Source organism: Triturus cristatus, chromosome 6, assembly GCF_964204655.1.
Source record: "Triturus cristatus chromosome 6, aTriCri1.1, whole genome shotgun sequence".
Lineage (NCBI taxonomy): Eukaryota > Metazoa > Chordata > Amphibia > Caudata > Salamandridae > Triturus > Triturus cristatus.
The window spans coordinates 844,868,160-844,884,770 of NC_140589.1; positions in this window are offsets into that span (position 1 = coordinate 844,868,160).

Below are 16,611 nucleotides of genomic sequence, written 5' to 3' on the forward strand. Positions count from 1 at the left end.
TTTACACCAACTGTTTTTGAATGGTACTGTTTTAAAACCTTTTAAGAGAGTGTTCTATGTGTAAGCAGCTTTTACCACTTTATTTTGAAAGCGGATTTGTTGAAGTTGTAATGTGTTTCAAGAATATCTATGCATATTTGTCGTATTGAATTTTGCTGTGGTGGCCATGTGTTTAATTGTTTTTTGCGCTGTTTTGTTTCAGTCCATTACTATTGCATTGTGTTCCTTTCGGGTTGTAATCTTGTTTGTTGTGTTGCATTCTGTTCTAACTGTTTTGATGTGTTGTCCTGTTATTTTCTTGTTTTGATTTTCTTTTGTGTTGTGCTCATTTGTGCTTGTGAATATCTAGAGATATCAGTGCGTGCAGCTCCTCTTCATTGCTTTCTATTGAGGTTTCTGTGACCAACAAACAATTACCAAAAATATTCTAAAATTCAAAAGTAGCACTGCTCTGTCTCTACAACTCAACTATTTAAACAACCAGTCTGTCCAAAATGGTGCTGGGGACCATGAGACATATCACGCAAAGTGTGCACTGGCCACCTTATCATCTATAAGACTGCAAGTGTAATTAAAGACTTGGGCTAATTGTTTTGGGTTTACTGGTGTCTTTAATAGTTGAAGAACTGGATCAGTATTATTTTACCACCTTAAACAGTGGTAAATGTTTGCTTTTCACATGAAATGTAAAGGCATGTGCAGCTTTTGGATAAAAACATGGCAGCATTTGTCCAAACATCAACTTTCTCATTGACCCATAAAACAGTGCAGAAACAAAAATGTAGTCTTGAGCAAAATAACACTAAAAACAAAAACACAAAAAAACTGCGAAACAGAATGGAGCTTAACAACCACATTACAAAACAAAACTGTCATATTTCAGTAATGTACCACAAAAAGCGACCAGCTCAAAAATAACAGAACACATTGCTACCACAACGAATATGCACAAGCAGTCTTACAACACATTACACCCTCCATAAATCTGTTTTCATACTCTGGTGGCAAAAAGTGTAATCACCAAGCACTGCCTAAACCTACCAATAATGACATGAAATAGTGTCAGTCAAAAATATTTTTTGATCCAGCACTGACTCCTAAATTGTCAATTTCATTGCAAACTTCATGTGATACAGGCCCTCGTCTTTAATTTTTTTTTATAAATGGCCACGGAAGCTCATGTCTCCAGGACTCTTATTTAAAAAATGGCACAATGGTTATAATTGCTTATATGTTTTCATAATATGGCCAGGACATTCTCTATGCCACAAATAATGAGTTAGGCATGCTTTGAATTGCCTTACAAGATGCGAGGCTGTGGGATAAGTGTTTTTTCTATAGTGTGGAAAGTATTCTACTCTGACATTGTTGTAATTTCCTGGCTCATTGTCTGCCATATGCTGAGAGCATTGGGTAGGTTGTACCTTTATCTCTGTTCTGAGTTTAAAACATTTTTTGATGCAATGCATAAAGCAGATGCCTTGGAAATGTCTGGGAAATAAATATACATCGGCCAGATTTAGCATTTTGAAAAATTCAATTATTGTCTTACAACGTTTAAAGGACTATAATATATTCACCCAGTCGACATCTTATTGGAAGGGTTGTTGGCTTGTTTGGAGGCCTCATAACTGCGACAAGTATTGACAAGGCCTACAGGTTTAGGCTTTACTAAGTGATTGCAAACAGAAACACACGTTTTCGGTACACATGCACCCACAGAGCTTGCTAACAAACCTACAGACACCTGTTGTTACAACATCAACCAGACACGCAGACACATAGTCACGCAGACAGGCACAAATGCACACAGATCAAAAATCGTACATGATTATGTGCAGTAGAAATAGTTGAACTGAATGATGTGCTAAAGAGGGCAAAATGTGATATGCACCAGCAACATAGGATTATAGATCACAGAGGAGCACATGGTGATGTGAGTCAGCAGAACAATGGAAGAAATACATGAAGGGGCACAAGGTAAAATACAGTGGGGGATCACTGACGTAATATTGTCAGTCAGAATATCGAGGTGCCAGAATATTGAGTCCAAAATACCGATGGATAAAATATAGACTTCCTATCTCCATAAAGGTAAGTACCACAATATCGATACCAAAATATTGTTGTTAAAAATATAGTTGTATAAAATATAGATTTTTTTAATGTCTTAAAAATAATGTACAATTAATTAAATTATACATTTAATTAAATAAAACATAGGTAAGATTATTTAAAAAAAATAATAAATAATAAATGTAATATCAAAACATATTAAACATGCATAATTAATTTGGTTATATATAGATATTAACTTAATAATATGAATACATAATTATTACATGAAATAATAAAATGTTCACAACATAATTAAAATTATAATTACATATATCTAAATAAACCGATAATATACATATAAATATTGATTTTATATATAATAAATGTAATTATTTAAATTATTATTTTTTAAATAATATTTCACACTACATTAATTATAACAGTAGGGAAAACGTTGCATAGCATGGGAGATAAAATTACTATTCCTCTCCAACAAGTGTAATAGTAGGGAAAGTGTTGCATAGCGGGAGGGTAAAAATTACTATTCCTACTCCAGTGAGTGCAACAGTAGGGAAAGTGTTGGATAGCGGTGTGGGTAAAAATTACTATTCCCACTCCAGAGAGTGCAACAGTAGGAAAAGTGTTGGATAGCGAGGGGGAATAATTTACTATTCCCACACCACCAAGTGTCACAGTAGGGAAAGTGTAGGATAACGGGAGTGTAAAAACGACTATTCCCACTCCAGTGAGTGCAACAGTAGGTAACATTTTGGATAGCGGGTGGGTAAAAATTACTATTCCCACTGCAGCAACTGCAACACTAGGGAAAGTGTTGGATAGTGGAAGTGTAAAAATTACTATGCCCACTCCAACGAGTGTAACAGTAGGGAAAGTGTTAGATAACGGGTGGGTAAAAATTACTATTCCCACTCCACCAAGTATAACAGTAGGGAAAGTGTTGGATAGCGTAGGGGATTAATTTAGTATTCCCACTCCTGCAATATAATTAACATTAATTAACAATGAATTAATGTAAAAAAAATAATTTATCTCCCACCATATTCCCCTATAAACATCACCACCAATATTGTAAACTATTAACCAATTAACATAATTAATGATCAATTAGAATAATTTACCAATAAATTATTAATTACTATTAATCAATTTATAAGTAATTCATAAAAAATTAATTAACACAATTAACAATATAAATTATTAAATACAACAATATTAATTAATTAATTAATTACTTACTTTAAAATAAATTACTTCCCACCCTATTTCCCTATGAACCCACTACCCGCTACGAAAGGAAATTACGGAAAAAATAATTAACATATAATTCATTAATTCAAAAAAGTTGTTAATTAATATATTATAATTAAATTACTTCCCACCCTATTCCCCTATGAACCCACAACCCGCTACAGAACTAAAATACGCAAAAATTATTTAACATAGAATTCATTACTTTTAAAAAATTCAAACATACATTACAAACATTATATATACTTTTAACACATATACTAACATTTAAAGCACACAAAAAATCGATATTTTTAACAAAGATATTATGACTAACAATATTACTAACTTCGATAATATAAAAAACGATATTTCTTACCTGCATATCGATATTCTGCACCACTATATTTTCAACAGTCGATATTCTGTCCTCTTGATATTTAAAACTCAAAATGTTGTCATCTCGATATTTTAACTTTGATATTTTGACTGTTTACCACAGTGGGGCACAGAATAATATACATCAGGGCCCAGATTTAAAAAGCGTTGACATAATGCACTGCAGCAAGTAAAGTTGCTGCGCTGCAGTGTGTGAACTAGATAGAGCAGTACTGCGCCATATGTACTTAGAAGTGGCACAGTTCTGTCCTCTCCCACAGTTGGCACACCTTCATCAGCCATGTGCAAAAGCAGGTATCCTTGCACAATATTACAAGGGTGTCTTCTTTGATGTCAGCACAGATTTTGTTCAGAAAGGAAGGGATACCAGAGAAGCATTGGTTGATGTGCCTCATATTGGCCATTTCTGCAGGGCCACGCCCAAACCTTTTGCCTTCCTCTTCCTCTTTTTGTTGAATTCGTTTTTGTTGGCCTTCAGACTCTCTGCACTATACCACAGCAAGCCAGTGCTTGTGCTTTCTCTCCCTAAAACGTGATATAATTGGTTTACACCTGCTTGGTATATTAAATTTACCTATAAGTCTCTTATAAAGTACACATTTGCCCGGGGCCTGTAAATTAAATGCTATTAGTAGACCTGCAGCACCGATTTTGCCACCCACATAAGTAGTCCTTTAAACATGTTTCAAGCCTGCCACTGCAGATAGTGTCTGTGTGTGCAGTTTACACTGTTATGTCCACTTGGCATCTAAAATCCCTTTTATTAAATATAAGTCACCCTTAGGAGACCCTAGGTAGCCTATAGGGCAGAGAGCTATGTACTTAAAAGGTAGGATATGTGCTTTTAAGTTGTACATGTCCTGGTAGTAAAAACACTTTCAAAATCATTTTTCACTAGTGTGAAGCCAACCCCTCTCATAGAATAACATTGGGGATTTCTTATTAGATTTAATACGCTGTAATTCCTAATTGAGTGGGAGTCGATCTATCATGTTTAATATCTATTCTATTGTATTGTCAAATCCTCTTTAATGGTAAAATAGAATTTCTCATTACAATTTTGAAAATGACACTTTTAGAAGTTGTCATTTTCCTGCTCTTAGCCCTGTGTGCCTGCAGCCTGTCTCTCATCAGTGTGGGGTGGGTGAAAACTGGGCTTTGCGTATTCCCCCCTAGACAGCCACACACAAAGGGAGCTTAGATGTGTATTAATGGGCCTTCATGGCTCATCCTAGCAGGATGGGAGGGAGGACCTGGGCACAGCCTCACACTTATACCTGAATAGGCTGGGTCCTGACCCCAAAACAAAGGGCTGCATACCCCCTGTAGAGAGTCTGGATACAGGACAGGAAGGTATGACCTCTGTGCACTTCAATGTCCTTCTTTGAAGTTTCCCCACACTTCAAAGGTACCACTGGGTATAAGAGATGGACATCAGACCCTACCAACTTAGTACACTTCTGGGCTTGTGGATTCCCTGGGCTGCTGACGGACTGCTATCAGCTGGACTGCTGCTCTGGTAGAAATGCTATCTTGCTGTACTGACCTGGTGCCATCCATCTCTCGGTTAGAAGGACTGGACCCACATCACTTAAAGCCAGAGTCACTGCAAGGGCTTGCTGGCTTGCTTCCTTTTATGAGGTCTTGGGAACATTAAAGACTTCCTACTGAACTACCTCAGCACTGGGACTCTGCCATCCGTGAGTCTGTCCTGCCCTGCCTCTCGGGACCAACGCATCACCTTCCTTGGTGGATCAACACTGATGCATCACCTCACCTGCACCTCACATCTTGTCCTCAACGATGATGCATCACCTCCTCTGAACCCACATTTTGTCTTTGATGATGATGCAACCAAGAGACTTTTCAGTGGGCCAAGGCTGACCTCTGTATTCTACCCATGCTCCATCTCGGTCAGCCTGCACTTTTGGATTCGAGCTGGTCTAACATGACCATATAGCCCTGTTTAGCATGTTATGCTCTAAAGCACTACATTTCAGTTTAGTTTTGACAAGTTCATAATTTCAGTTCTACTTATTGGCTTTTTGTCAGTTTGGTCTTTTTTTGTTTATTGAATTAAGCTCTATTTTACTCACCAGGGGCCATATGTAGGAAGCCCAATACCGGTCGGTAACGGACGATTTTCAGTAAAAATCCTGTTACCGACCGGTATTCAGGCTTTTGGTATATAGGGGGCACATTTCAGGATTCGGTAATTTACAGAATCGGTAAAATTACCGATTCGGTAAATACCGAATCCTGAAATGAGATGTAGGGGGAGTGTGTGGGTGTTGTGGGGATTCGTTATTTACCACCAACTAAAAGTTGGTGGTAAATGACGAATGGCTTTGAAAAAGCATTTTTTTGCACTTAGAAGTGTGCAATGTAGCAGACATACATGCCCTTAGGGCATGTATGTGTGCCACATGTGCACACATGCAGGAATCAGGGGTGCAACAGGGTGTCACTGTGACACCCTGCCACCCTTGATTGTGCTCCCCCCATTACCGAATCGGTACTTACCGATTCGGTAATAGTAACTGGCTTCCCATTGATTCCTATGGGCCTCCTGGCCCATAGGAATCAATGGCAAGCCAGTTACCATTACCGAATCGGTAAATACCGATTCTAAAATACCGACCCATTCCGAATCGGTAAATTTTACCGATGGATTACCTACATAGCATTTACCACTTCATAAATACCGAATCGGTAAAATTCGGTATTTATGAAGTGGTAAATGTTAGGCCACCTACATATGGCCCCAGGTGTGGTATCTTTTTGCATGGTGTTTTTACTGTTTCACTTTTCGAAGTGTTGTACACACACTTTAACTCACAGAAAAAAGCCACTCGAGTGTATTTATATTATTTTGCAATTCTACCAAATTTTGTTATTGCAAAATTATCAGCCGATCCCTAGACATGCACAACAGTTTGACGGGATGTCCTCACACACCACCATATGTCATCATGCTTCTTCAGAGGATATCCCCAGATTCTCCCAAACCTTGGTTTGTGGAGAGCAGGCCTTCACCCTAGAATCAGGGATGAAGACCCAATGTTAGAAATCAAAATGTGGTAGAATTGTAAAATAATATCAACTCCCTTGGGTGGCTTTTTGTGTGAGATAGGATTTAATTGGAGGCGAGCTCACCCATGAGGCCCTATAGCCTCTAGTTCCCCACTATGGACATTTTCCATTGTTTTTGTGGTTTGATGTACAAATACTTTACACATTGCCTCCTAAATTATGCCTGACTGTTCTGTGCCAAGCTACCAGAGGGGGAGCACAGGCTAATCCTATTGGAAAAAAGTGATTTGTGATTTATGGTGTCAGAGGTATTTTGTTTTTCTCACATGTATTAGGATTCCTACCTCTGTTCTTCCTGAACTGAATCATTCCCCTGTTGTTTACCTGTCTTTGCGGGTGGTACTGCAGCCGTCAGTGATGGCGATGGCAATGTCCGGTGCGGAGAAGAGGTTGGTCCTGGCAGGCGAGGGGGCGTCCAGGGTTGATGGCGAGGATGGTGCTGGCGTCATAGCCGTGGAGTGTCCAAGAGGTAGGCTCCTTGGTGCTGAGCGCGGTCCAGGAACAGACAGATGCAAACGGTGTAGCCAATGGGTTGCCTTTGGCACAGGAGACAACCAGTACAATGCAGGCAGTACATCGTTCACAACGCAACTCCGACAAAGCAGGTGCCTTTACATCGCATTTGATTACAACGCATTGTGAGGTCAGTAATGGGGTAGTTTAAAGATTTTCGGGTGGTTATGGAATTTGGGGGGTAAAATATGAAAATTGGGATGTGTTTTGGGGTAAAATATGAAAATTAGGGGTTTTTGGGGTGAAATATGAAAATCGGGGTGTGCTGTGGGTCAAATTAGATTTTTGGGTGTGTTATTGGGGCTCAAAAAGGAATTCCTGGGTTCACGTTGGTTTGGGGTGCAAAGGTTAGTTTTGGGTTGCACTCAGTGAAGTGGGAATAGTGATATTAATGTCTCCGCTATGCAACACCTATTCTACTGTTGCAATGTGCCTAGTATTAGTATGCATTGGAATGGAATGCGATGTTATGGCATGCGTTGCAAGCACGTATGTGCCTTGGGCAGACGAGTGGTATGCCCGCTGTGCGCGGGCGCACAGCAGCCGCCATTGAGAAGTGCGGGGTGGCTGGACAGCTGTGAGGTGGTAAACGCTGGAAAGAATACTGGATGTGGTGTGGATGCGGGGATGTGTGTGTGAGCGGGTGTTGTAAATATTTCAATAAGAAGAGTCTTACCTCAAAACCGGGTCCTGTGCCTTTGTTGCTTCTGCTCTCCTGCGTCTGCTTCAAGAAACAGAAAGTAGGCAGCCAGGCTCCCTCCGCTGAGCCAATCACAGCCCTGCCATGCGGCAGTGGGATTGGTAATTGGCAATGGGACAAGGCATGCAGCCAGGGCTGGAGGGGTTCTCCATGCAGGCTGTAATGCAGTCTGCATTGCGAACAGTGAAGTACGCATGACTGCTTTGGGTAGCATGAGTGAGCCGACCAGTCATTGCGCACTTGAGTGGGCATGCCAATCTGCCCATGCCTTTCCGTGTGCTTGGAGCAGTCCTACCAACCCTCCCACCCGCAAAGGAAACATAGCACGGTTACATGAGTAAGTTATCATGTGATGATTGGTCTTCCTCTGTACTGCTTGAAAGCAGTGGGGCGACGGTCTTCCGCCATTGCGGATGAGCCGCCATTGGGGCTGCGTCATCTATGTGTGCTAGGCCTGGGCAACTCGACCCCCGCGCGTCCTGCGCTACGCGTCCCACCTTCTCCCTACCTGGACATTGACACTGTGGCGCAATCCGCTGCATTCTCTCTAAATCTGCCAAAAGGAGCCTCAGCCAGGTGGGATTACACAAGCCTGGGTACAGCAGTCACCTCCAAGTCTGCTGGTGTACCTCCCGATGCAGTTGATGCAGCAGGGCTCCTTTAGGCATGAAGTTGCAGAGCTCCCACCACACAAGTTCGGTGCTGAACAGGGGCCTCACCCTCCACAGCGTCCGGCCAGCCCAACATCATCCGGCCTGTGATGCAGAGAGGCAGCACCCACTGCTGGTAATCCCCTCCGTGCACCCCGGTGTAGTGGTGGATCGTAGTATGCAATACAGACCTCCCTAAGTTGGGGCACAGGAGCACCTCTACTATTAACAGCTCCAAGGTGCGCAAGGCGGTCTTCTCACACAGGTCAGCAACGTGTTTCCATGCGACCTGCCAGACTTCACCACCAGGTACGGGCATTTGTTGCGCCTCAATGTCTGCCACATTGGTTTCTATACCTATTTTCCATTGGATGTTTTATACCTATTTTCCATTGAATTTTTTGCATTAGAGACAAAAAAACTCACGTTGGGCTGGCTAACGTAAGGTTTTTCTGCCGCTATTGGGCCTATCGGTAGTTTTGGCCCGATAACGCCTGATTTCCTATGGCCTTCTCCTTGATGTTAGCAGTAGTTTTCCCCGCAGTTCCCTGAAACTATCGCCTGTTAGCGACGTGTTGTGAATACGGCGCTAACACAGTGATAATTTCCTGCGGTACACAGAGACAAAAAAAACGCACGCTAAATGAGGTTACTGTTGGTTTTTGACGAATGTTGAGAAAATCCTCCATTATATTGAGTGACACTTGATCATAGATATTTTGCACATGGTTAAGCTTCTTTCTTTGTTGATTAAATATTTTCTAACATCTATACTGTCCTGTTTTCTTGAACTTTTGCACTATTGAGCTGCATTTTATCTTGTAAGAATGTGTTCAATTAAATGTTTTTAACTTGTATACTGTTTTCCTGATCTTTTGCACCTTTGAGCTGTATTTTGTTCCTTGTTATGGATGTACTTGATTAAATGTTTATAATCTGTACACTTAGATGATTTTGAAAAAAATCGAATAAAGTTATATGATGATGATGATGAGTAAGCTTTGAACCATTTCAGACTGAGAACAGCTAGCTAGAAAACATTTTTAGATAAAGTTTTGTTTACCTGTCTGAGATAAGATCTGTCAAGAGCTAAGTGGGGAAGTCCAGTGGGGTAGCCTACAGAAAGGATTTTTGCTTATGTGATGATACATGGAAAGAGAGATGATCTCATTGCCTCTGTTTTTGTAACCTGTGGAAACGTAAAGATAAAAATAAACAAAAGTGGATTAAATAAAAGTAATTTGTGACCAAATAGAGGTATATTGCAATCAAGCAAATCCATAGTTTTCTTATGACTGCATATTTTGTGTTACCATTTGCATAAACGTGTAAGATTATTGCTCAATAGAGAAGTATCTAAAGGTTCTCTGTGCCGCTTAGACCATTAAAGGAAAAATTCACCCACTCATGAATTGTTCTGCCACCCGCTATTATGTAGAAGACTTGGTTGCTTGCCAATTGGCAGATACTATATAATGCTCAACACATTCATACAGAAACTGTCTTAAAAGCACATTTAAATGCAGATTAGGCGGGCTGCTCCTTGCCGGACTGGCGCTGCAATGTGCGACGGGCACCATACCCATAAGGGGCTAACCACGCACAAAACATGTTGAACCTAAGCACCACGCTAGCCCTATAGGATCATTATATCCAATTGGGGCCCATTCATTTTAATTAAGCTAGTGTACCCTGAGAATAAACACTTTAGTTTAGGATTGCCCTAGACCTATTTTAATCCAGACACTCACTGCACTTCCCAGCCCACGCACCTGCACTCACTGTACGGTTTCATCCCAAAAGATCTCCGCCAAAGAAACCCTTCGTGGGTGCCTGTCAGACATTGCAGCACAGGTCCGATGTGGAGCAGGCCCAATGATGAAGCATGACATCCCTTGGGGTGTGTGAGGGCACTTCTTAGCAAAGACCTTCCTTTCCTCTCCTTCCCTTAGGAACTGCACACTCATTGTGTTTTTCAAAGTTAATCTCCCCCTTTCAATAAAGGGTTATCTGAGGTTCTCAAGCCCAGGAAAACACAAGGTAAACCTCATCGCTGGAGCCACTACATGTTGAACTTCGATCGTCCTTCCTTCTCTTGATATAGAGAAGGCCTGCTATAGGATGAAGTCAATATATTCAGAAGGTCTTCTCTATAACTCCTATTTTTCCTCTCATGTCTTTCTTCATCAAGACAAATTATGTAAATCTAGCAGACCAAATGAAAATCGGCGGGGAATCACCAAATAGCATGTAGTCCATGAGAGGAAGGAGACAAGGATGCCCTCTGCCATCTCTACTATTCATGCAGGCATTGGAACCCCTCATTTATAGAATCACCAATAATCAGGCTATACATGGCATAAAAGTTGAAAAAAAGATGTATAAACTTGTGATTTATGCCGATGACTGACTCGGCTGTGTCCATCCCTGCTCTTAAAGAAGAATTGGGAGCTTTCTCAAAAGTGTCCAGATTTTGTGTGGTTATAATAAATCCTCAGGGAGGGAAGTGACGGTTTCAACCCAGCATGTAAAGCAATTGCTCTAAAATGAAGGTTTGACTTACTAAAGAGGGCCCTGTATTATCTGGGATTTTGGTTACTGGCATGATTCAATGCACTATAAAATTGCAATCTACCCTTCTATCTGTACTGTTTTTTAAAGATCTATTTTACTGGGGCAGGATAGACCTGTCCTTGATTATTTAAATCAACAACATCTAAATAAACTTGCTACCTTGCTTACTATATTCAGCACAAACACTCCACCTGACCATTCCTAAAAAGAGTTTGAAAGAGTTACAATTTGGTCTCTTGTTCTTCATAAGGGAGGGTAAATCTCATAGATTTGGAAAATTACTTCTTTTAAAAGTCAGATAAAAGAAGTCATCGGTCCTCACGCTGAATAATGGCCTCTCTGATTTGACCTGCTACAGAATTAATGCAACTGCCTAAGATAGAGCTTGGCTGATGGTTGAAGAGATGCACAGTTTCATCCTCTTACAACATTGGCTCTAGCTTCTCTCACATCATAGATCATACAAAGATGCACTCTTGTGTATCATACATTTATTATTGACAACTGAAAAGAATTAGCCCTTATGCAGAGTGTTAAATTCTTTTTTGCCCCTAATAATGCCACTGACAGACAATCTTGAATTTCCATCGGGCCAACTCGACTCACTCCTCTTAAACCCTGATGGGTCTGATTCCTGTAGACTGTGCACTTTATCTGAAAAAAACCTTAAAATCCAAGGAGTAATGTGAAGCCTCATATCCCATACAGATATGATACACATTTTAAATATTACAGGCTTTACACTGGGTAGGCACTAGGGAAAGACAAATTCAGAGTGGACATGAACTGACTACTGTTGAGTTAGTAGTCGCCTAGGCCTCTAATCGAAAGGGCATTTACTGCTTTTTTCAGACTTCACAGATAGGCCTAGAACCAGTACAACTTAATATTCATGCGGCAGGAAAGGTGATAGAGCATTAAAGAGACTTAGAGGAGGAAGAGTGGGAGGCAATAAGGCTATGGGTGGCAATAGCTCACTCTCGGTTCTACTGGGAATCCTTGCTGTACCTCATAAAAGAGATAACACTCTGCCATTTGATCCAGGTTTGATTCTCCTGGGTCATCTGGGTGAAAATAGACCAATGCATTCCCATATAGGGTGACTCATCATGCAATTCCTTTTAGTGGGTAAATTAATGTAAGCCCATTGCTGGAGGCATAAATCTTCACCCCCTACTAGGCTTGTGGTGGACAAAGAGCTGCCACATTAATATGATAGAAAAACTGACAGATAGTTAAAAAATTGTGGGTTATAGAATATCACAACATGTTCTCTGCCTAGTGAGAAAGAGCCTTTATCACAATATGTCTGACTCTCGATAACACAGTACCATGGGTCACTAAGATATGCTTTAGGCCTAATGAAGTAACCAATAATTAGGGGACAAACTCCCCCTCCCCTGATATGCGAATCATACTTCTCATCAATATGATCAACAGCCTTCTGTGACTCCCACTGTCTCCTCTATGTCCTCCCTCAGGCCCCATCTTTTTACATAATTCCTTTGTAATTCACCAATTTTGAAGATTTGTATTGTCTAGTGATATTACTTAAAACGATCAAAATAAATTGTGGGAAATTAGAAAAAAGAAAATGTACACTAATGCAAAAATATCAAATAACATAATATGCCCAAATTATAAGCGCCCATGTATACGAAGCCTCACACCAATTCTGTCATTTTCCAGGACTTTTCGACTACACATCATTTATTTTAGGTATGTCATTTTAATCATGTAAATGGAAGCACAACAACGCTAAAAAACCCAGAATTGATTAGGCTGTCACAGACATGTACTGGACTGGTACCATTACCTGTACCATTACCTGTAATTACCTGGCAGGGACGTGGCCACCCAAGTTTTATCCAAGCCTTCCCCAAAACCGTCAAAAGGAATTGCCTCATTCAAACCCGAGGTAAAAGACTCATGGAAAGCAACCCATTCATAAGACTGAAAGTATAAAATTTAAACAACATATTCAGAAGGAAAGACCAGATGAAGGACAGGAGGTATTTTAATAGTCAACAACGTAATCCAAAGGTGTGATATGTCAAAAAAAGCAAGTTTTTGAGATTTGACAGTGGTGCGCTTTAGAATTTTTCACACATTACGATCAAAGTATAAACAATGTTAAACTTATCTGAGATTCAACTAGGGGCCCTCACATGAACAGCATGAATGTTTGTCATAGATGAGGGATTTTGGTGATCACTGGGATCCAATGATATATTAATTCAATACGTGGCACAACGTATGTGTACATAGCCTGGGCATTGGGGGCATGCCTTTATCTTCAAGAACAGTAAAGCCTGGCCTCTCTCTCAAACCTTACCCACACAGAAGCAGTCTAGATAGTCCACTTCTCTGCAGAGAATAATTAGGCCATCTGCAGGAATACCATATCTCTTCAAATTTGAAAAGAACTATATATGTTCACCAAAGCACATGTTAGTGTATGTTTCTGGACATGATTCTGTGCTTGTCTTTTTCCACACTTGGTAACACAACCATGGTCTTCCCATGGCTTAACTGGCTTCAACAATTTATGCGCTACAGTTCTCAGTGCTGCTCAGCTAGAGTCACTGTCATCCAGTATCCTTTGAGTACCAGGGGTGAAGGACAACCATTAAAATATTTAGTGGGCCTTGCATCAAAACTAGTAATTAATATTTCGTCTGGTTTAAATATCCTCATCAAATATCATGGGATTTGTTCAAAAAGCATTCAGTTACAGATGGATAGAGTATTAATCCATAGGATCAATTATTCACTCTACTTGGTAACAAATATAATTTGAAGGTAGTTTTTTAAAAATTATGAACATTCAAAACGTGCACAAAAAGACACAATTTTCCTTTCAATACAAGAATAAACAAAGAGTGTAACAAATGCCAGGAATGATCTAGTGCATGGAATTCACCTTTTAAGTGGTTTCATCAGATCTTTATGGTTTTATGGACTTGGTGGCATATTTATAAGGAAACTGTCGGAGAGCGGCGTTCTGACGCCACGCGCCGACAGGCTATAAGCTCCTGTAAATATGCTCCTTGGTTTTACTAGTAGGTTTTGCCTCTGGGCACCGGGAGACGGCTGTCAAGCTTCCCAGTTCATATGTTCTGACCCATAAACATGGATAAATAGTGGATAAACCCATTTGCTTAGTTCATCTTCAAGAAAGGCTACAGTAGTGGGGCGCAGGAAACACATCAGTGACTTAAAAGCTAAATACCCTATTTTAACTGCAGTGTACACTTACAACACCCACTTGAGTGACAATAAAAGGAAAACAGCCCTCACAATTTAGCCGTCACCCCGCATGCAACTACAAAGCAGTCGTTACAATGCCCGCATTGTAACAATGCATACCATTACCACGCAAGTTGAAAGAACGACTTGCGGAGGGGAGAGAAGGTGTTGGATTTAAAATCCATAACCTTCCCTACTGTCCGCACAGACTGGAGTTGTAATAGTAAATTATACTATTCCAACATCCAGCGCCCTCCTCCACAAGTCGTTGTTCCGACTTGCGGGGTAATGGTATGTGTTGTTACAACGCGGTCGTTATAACGACCGTGTTCTAATTGCATGCAGGATGACGGCATGTGTGAAAATGAGGCATATTCACAATAAACCTGACTTCAGAACTCTTTTTCTAACCTGACTGGCTGCACTCTAAAACACTGCAGCAGGCCACGTCACAAGAAACCTCTTTAAGATGGGAAAACCCCATGCTTTTAACCCCTTGTATGCCCATGACGAGCTGGACTCGTCATGGAACACAGTCACGCTGTGCCCAAGACGAGTCCAGCTCGTCATGAGGCATACCCTAGGGAATCCCTCTGGTGCGGGCACCAGAGGGATTCCCTTTGTGCAAAAATAGCCACGGGAGCTGGGGAAGAGCTTCCCCAGCACCCGAGGCCCCCCCCCTTCACTGTAATGACGATCGGCGCGCATGTCGCGCTGTCGTCATTACAGTGAAAGTGAAACTGAAATGAGCCAAGAGGCTCATTTCAGGTTTCACTTTGTACGTGCTCAGGGGGCTATCTCAGCCCCCTGAGCACGCAGAAAGACGGGAGAGGTATCGTTGGAAAGGGGAGAATCTCCCCATTCCAATGGTACCCCTCCCCAGTGGATCCCTGCTTGGGGATCGCCACAGAGGGCGATCCCCAAGCAGGGATCCACCCACTAGACACCAGGGAGGGGGGAGCGGCCCCTTGGGCAAGGGCCTTTGCTCCCCCCTGTTTATTTTTGGGAATTTTAGTCTTTTTGCCCCCCCTGGGGGGCAGATGGGGGCATTAGCCCCCAATCTGCCCCCCCGGGGGGGTAAATAGCCCACTAGACACCAGGGAAGTTTTGTAAAAAAAAAATAGGGGTGGGGGCTGCCCAAAACGGGCAGGCCCATGCCCCCCCATTACTACAGGCTTTCTGCCCCCCCACCCGACGGGCAGATGGGGCATTGGCCCCTAATCTGCCCCTCCAGGGGGCAGAAAGCCCACTAAACACCAGGGATTAGTTTTTAGTTTTATTTTTAGGGTGGGGACTGCCCGCAACGGGCACGTCAATGCCCCCACCCACCCGCCACCATTACAGCCTTTCTTCCCCCCTTGGGGGGAGATGGGGCATCGGCCCCCAATCTGCCCCCCCCGGGGGGGCAAAAAGCCCACTAGACACCAGGGAATTGTTATATTTTTTTTAACAATTATTACAGTCTTTCTGCCCCCCCCCCCGGGGGGGCAGATGGGGCATTGGCCCCTAATCTGCCCCTTTGGAGGGGGGGGCAGAAAGCCCACTAAACACCAGGGATTTTTTTTGCGCAATTGTTTTTAGGGTGTGGGCTGCCCAACCCTCCCCCCCCACAAAAATGTCAGTCTTTCTGCCCCCAGGAGGCAGATGGGAGCTGTAGCCCCCTGGGGGCGCAGAATGCCCACTAGAATCCATTGATTTTTTTGTTTTATTAGTGTAGGGGTAGGGGCTCCCCAAAATGGGCATGACAATACCCCACCCCACACCCAGAGAAATTCCAGTCTTTCTGCCCCCCCGGGAGGGCAGATGGTGGCAGTGGCCCCTGATCTGTAGGCGCCAGCGAGTATGCAGGCTTTTTTTATGCGTGGGGGTGGGGGCTGCCCAAAATGGTCATACCAATGCCCACACCCCCACAAAAAATAGCCACTGTCTTTCTGCCCCTTTAGGGGCATATCAGGATGAAACCACCTTCCCCGATTCCCCCCAGGGCGGCAGATTGAGGTAGGCAATTTTCATGTCGCCTCAATACGTTTTGGGGCCTTGCCTGTCGCGGGTACTTGGGCCTCCCACACGAGTGAGGCACCGTTTTTATCGGGAGACCCGGAGGAACGCTGGGTGGTAGGAAATTTG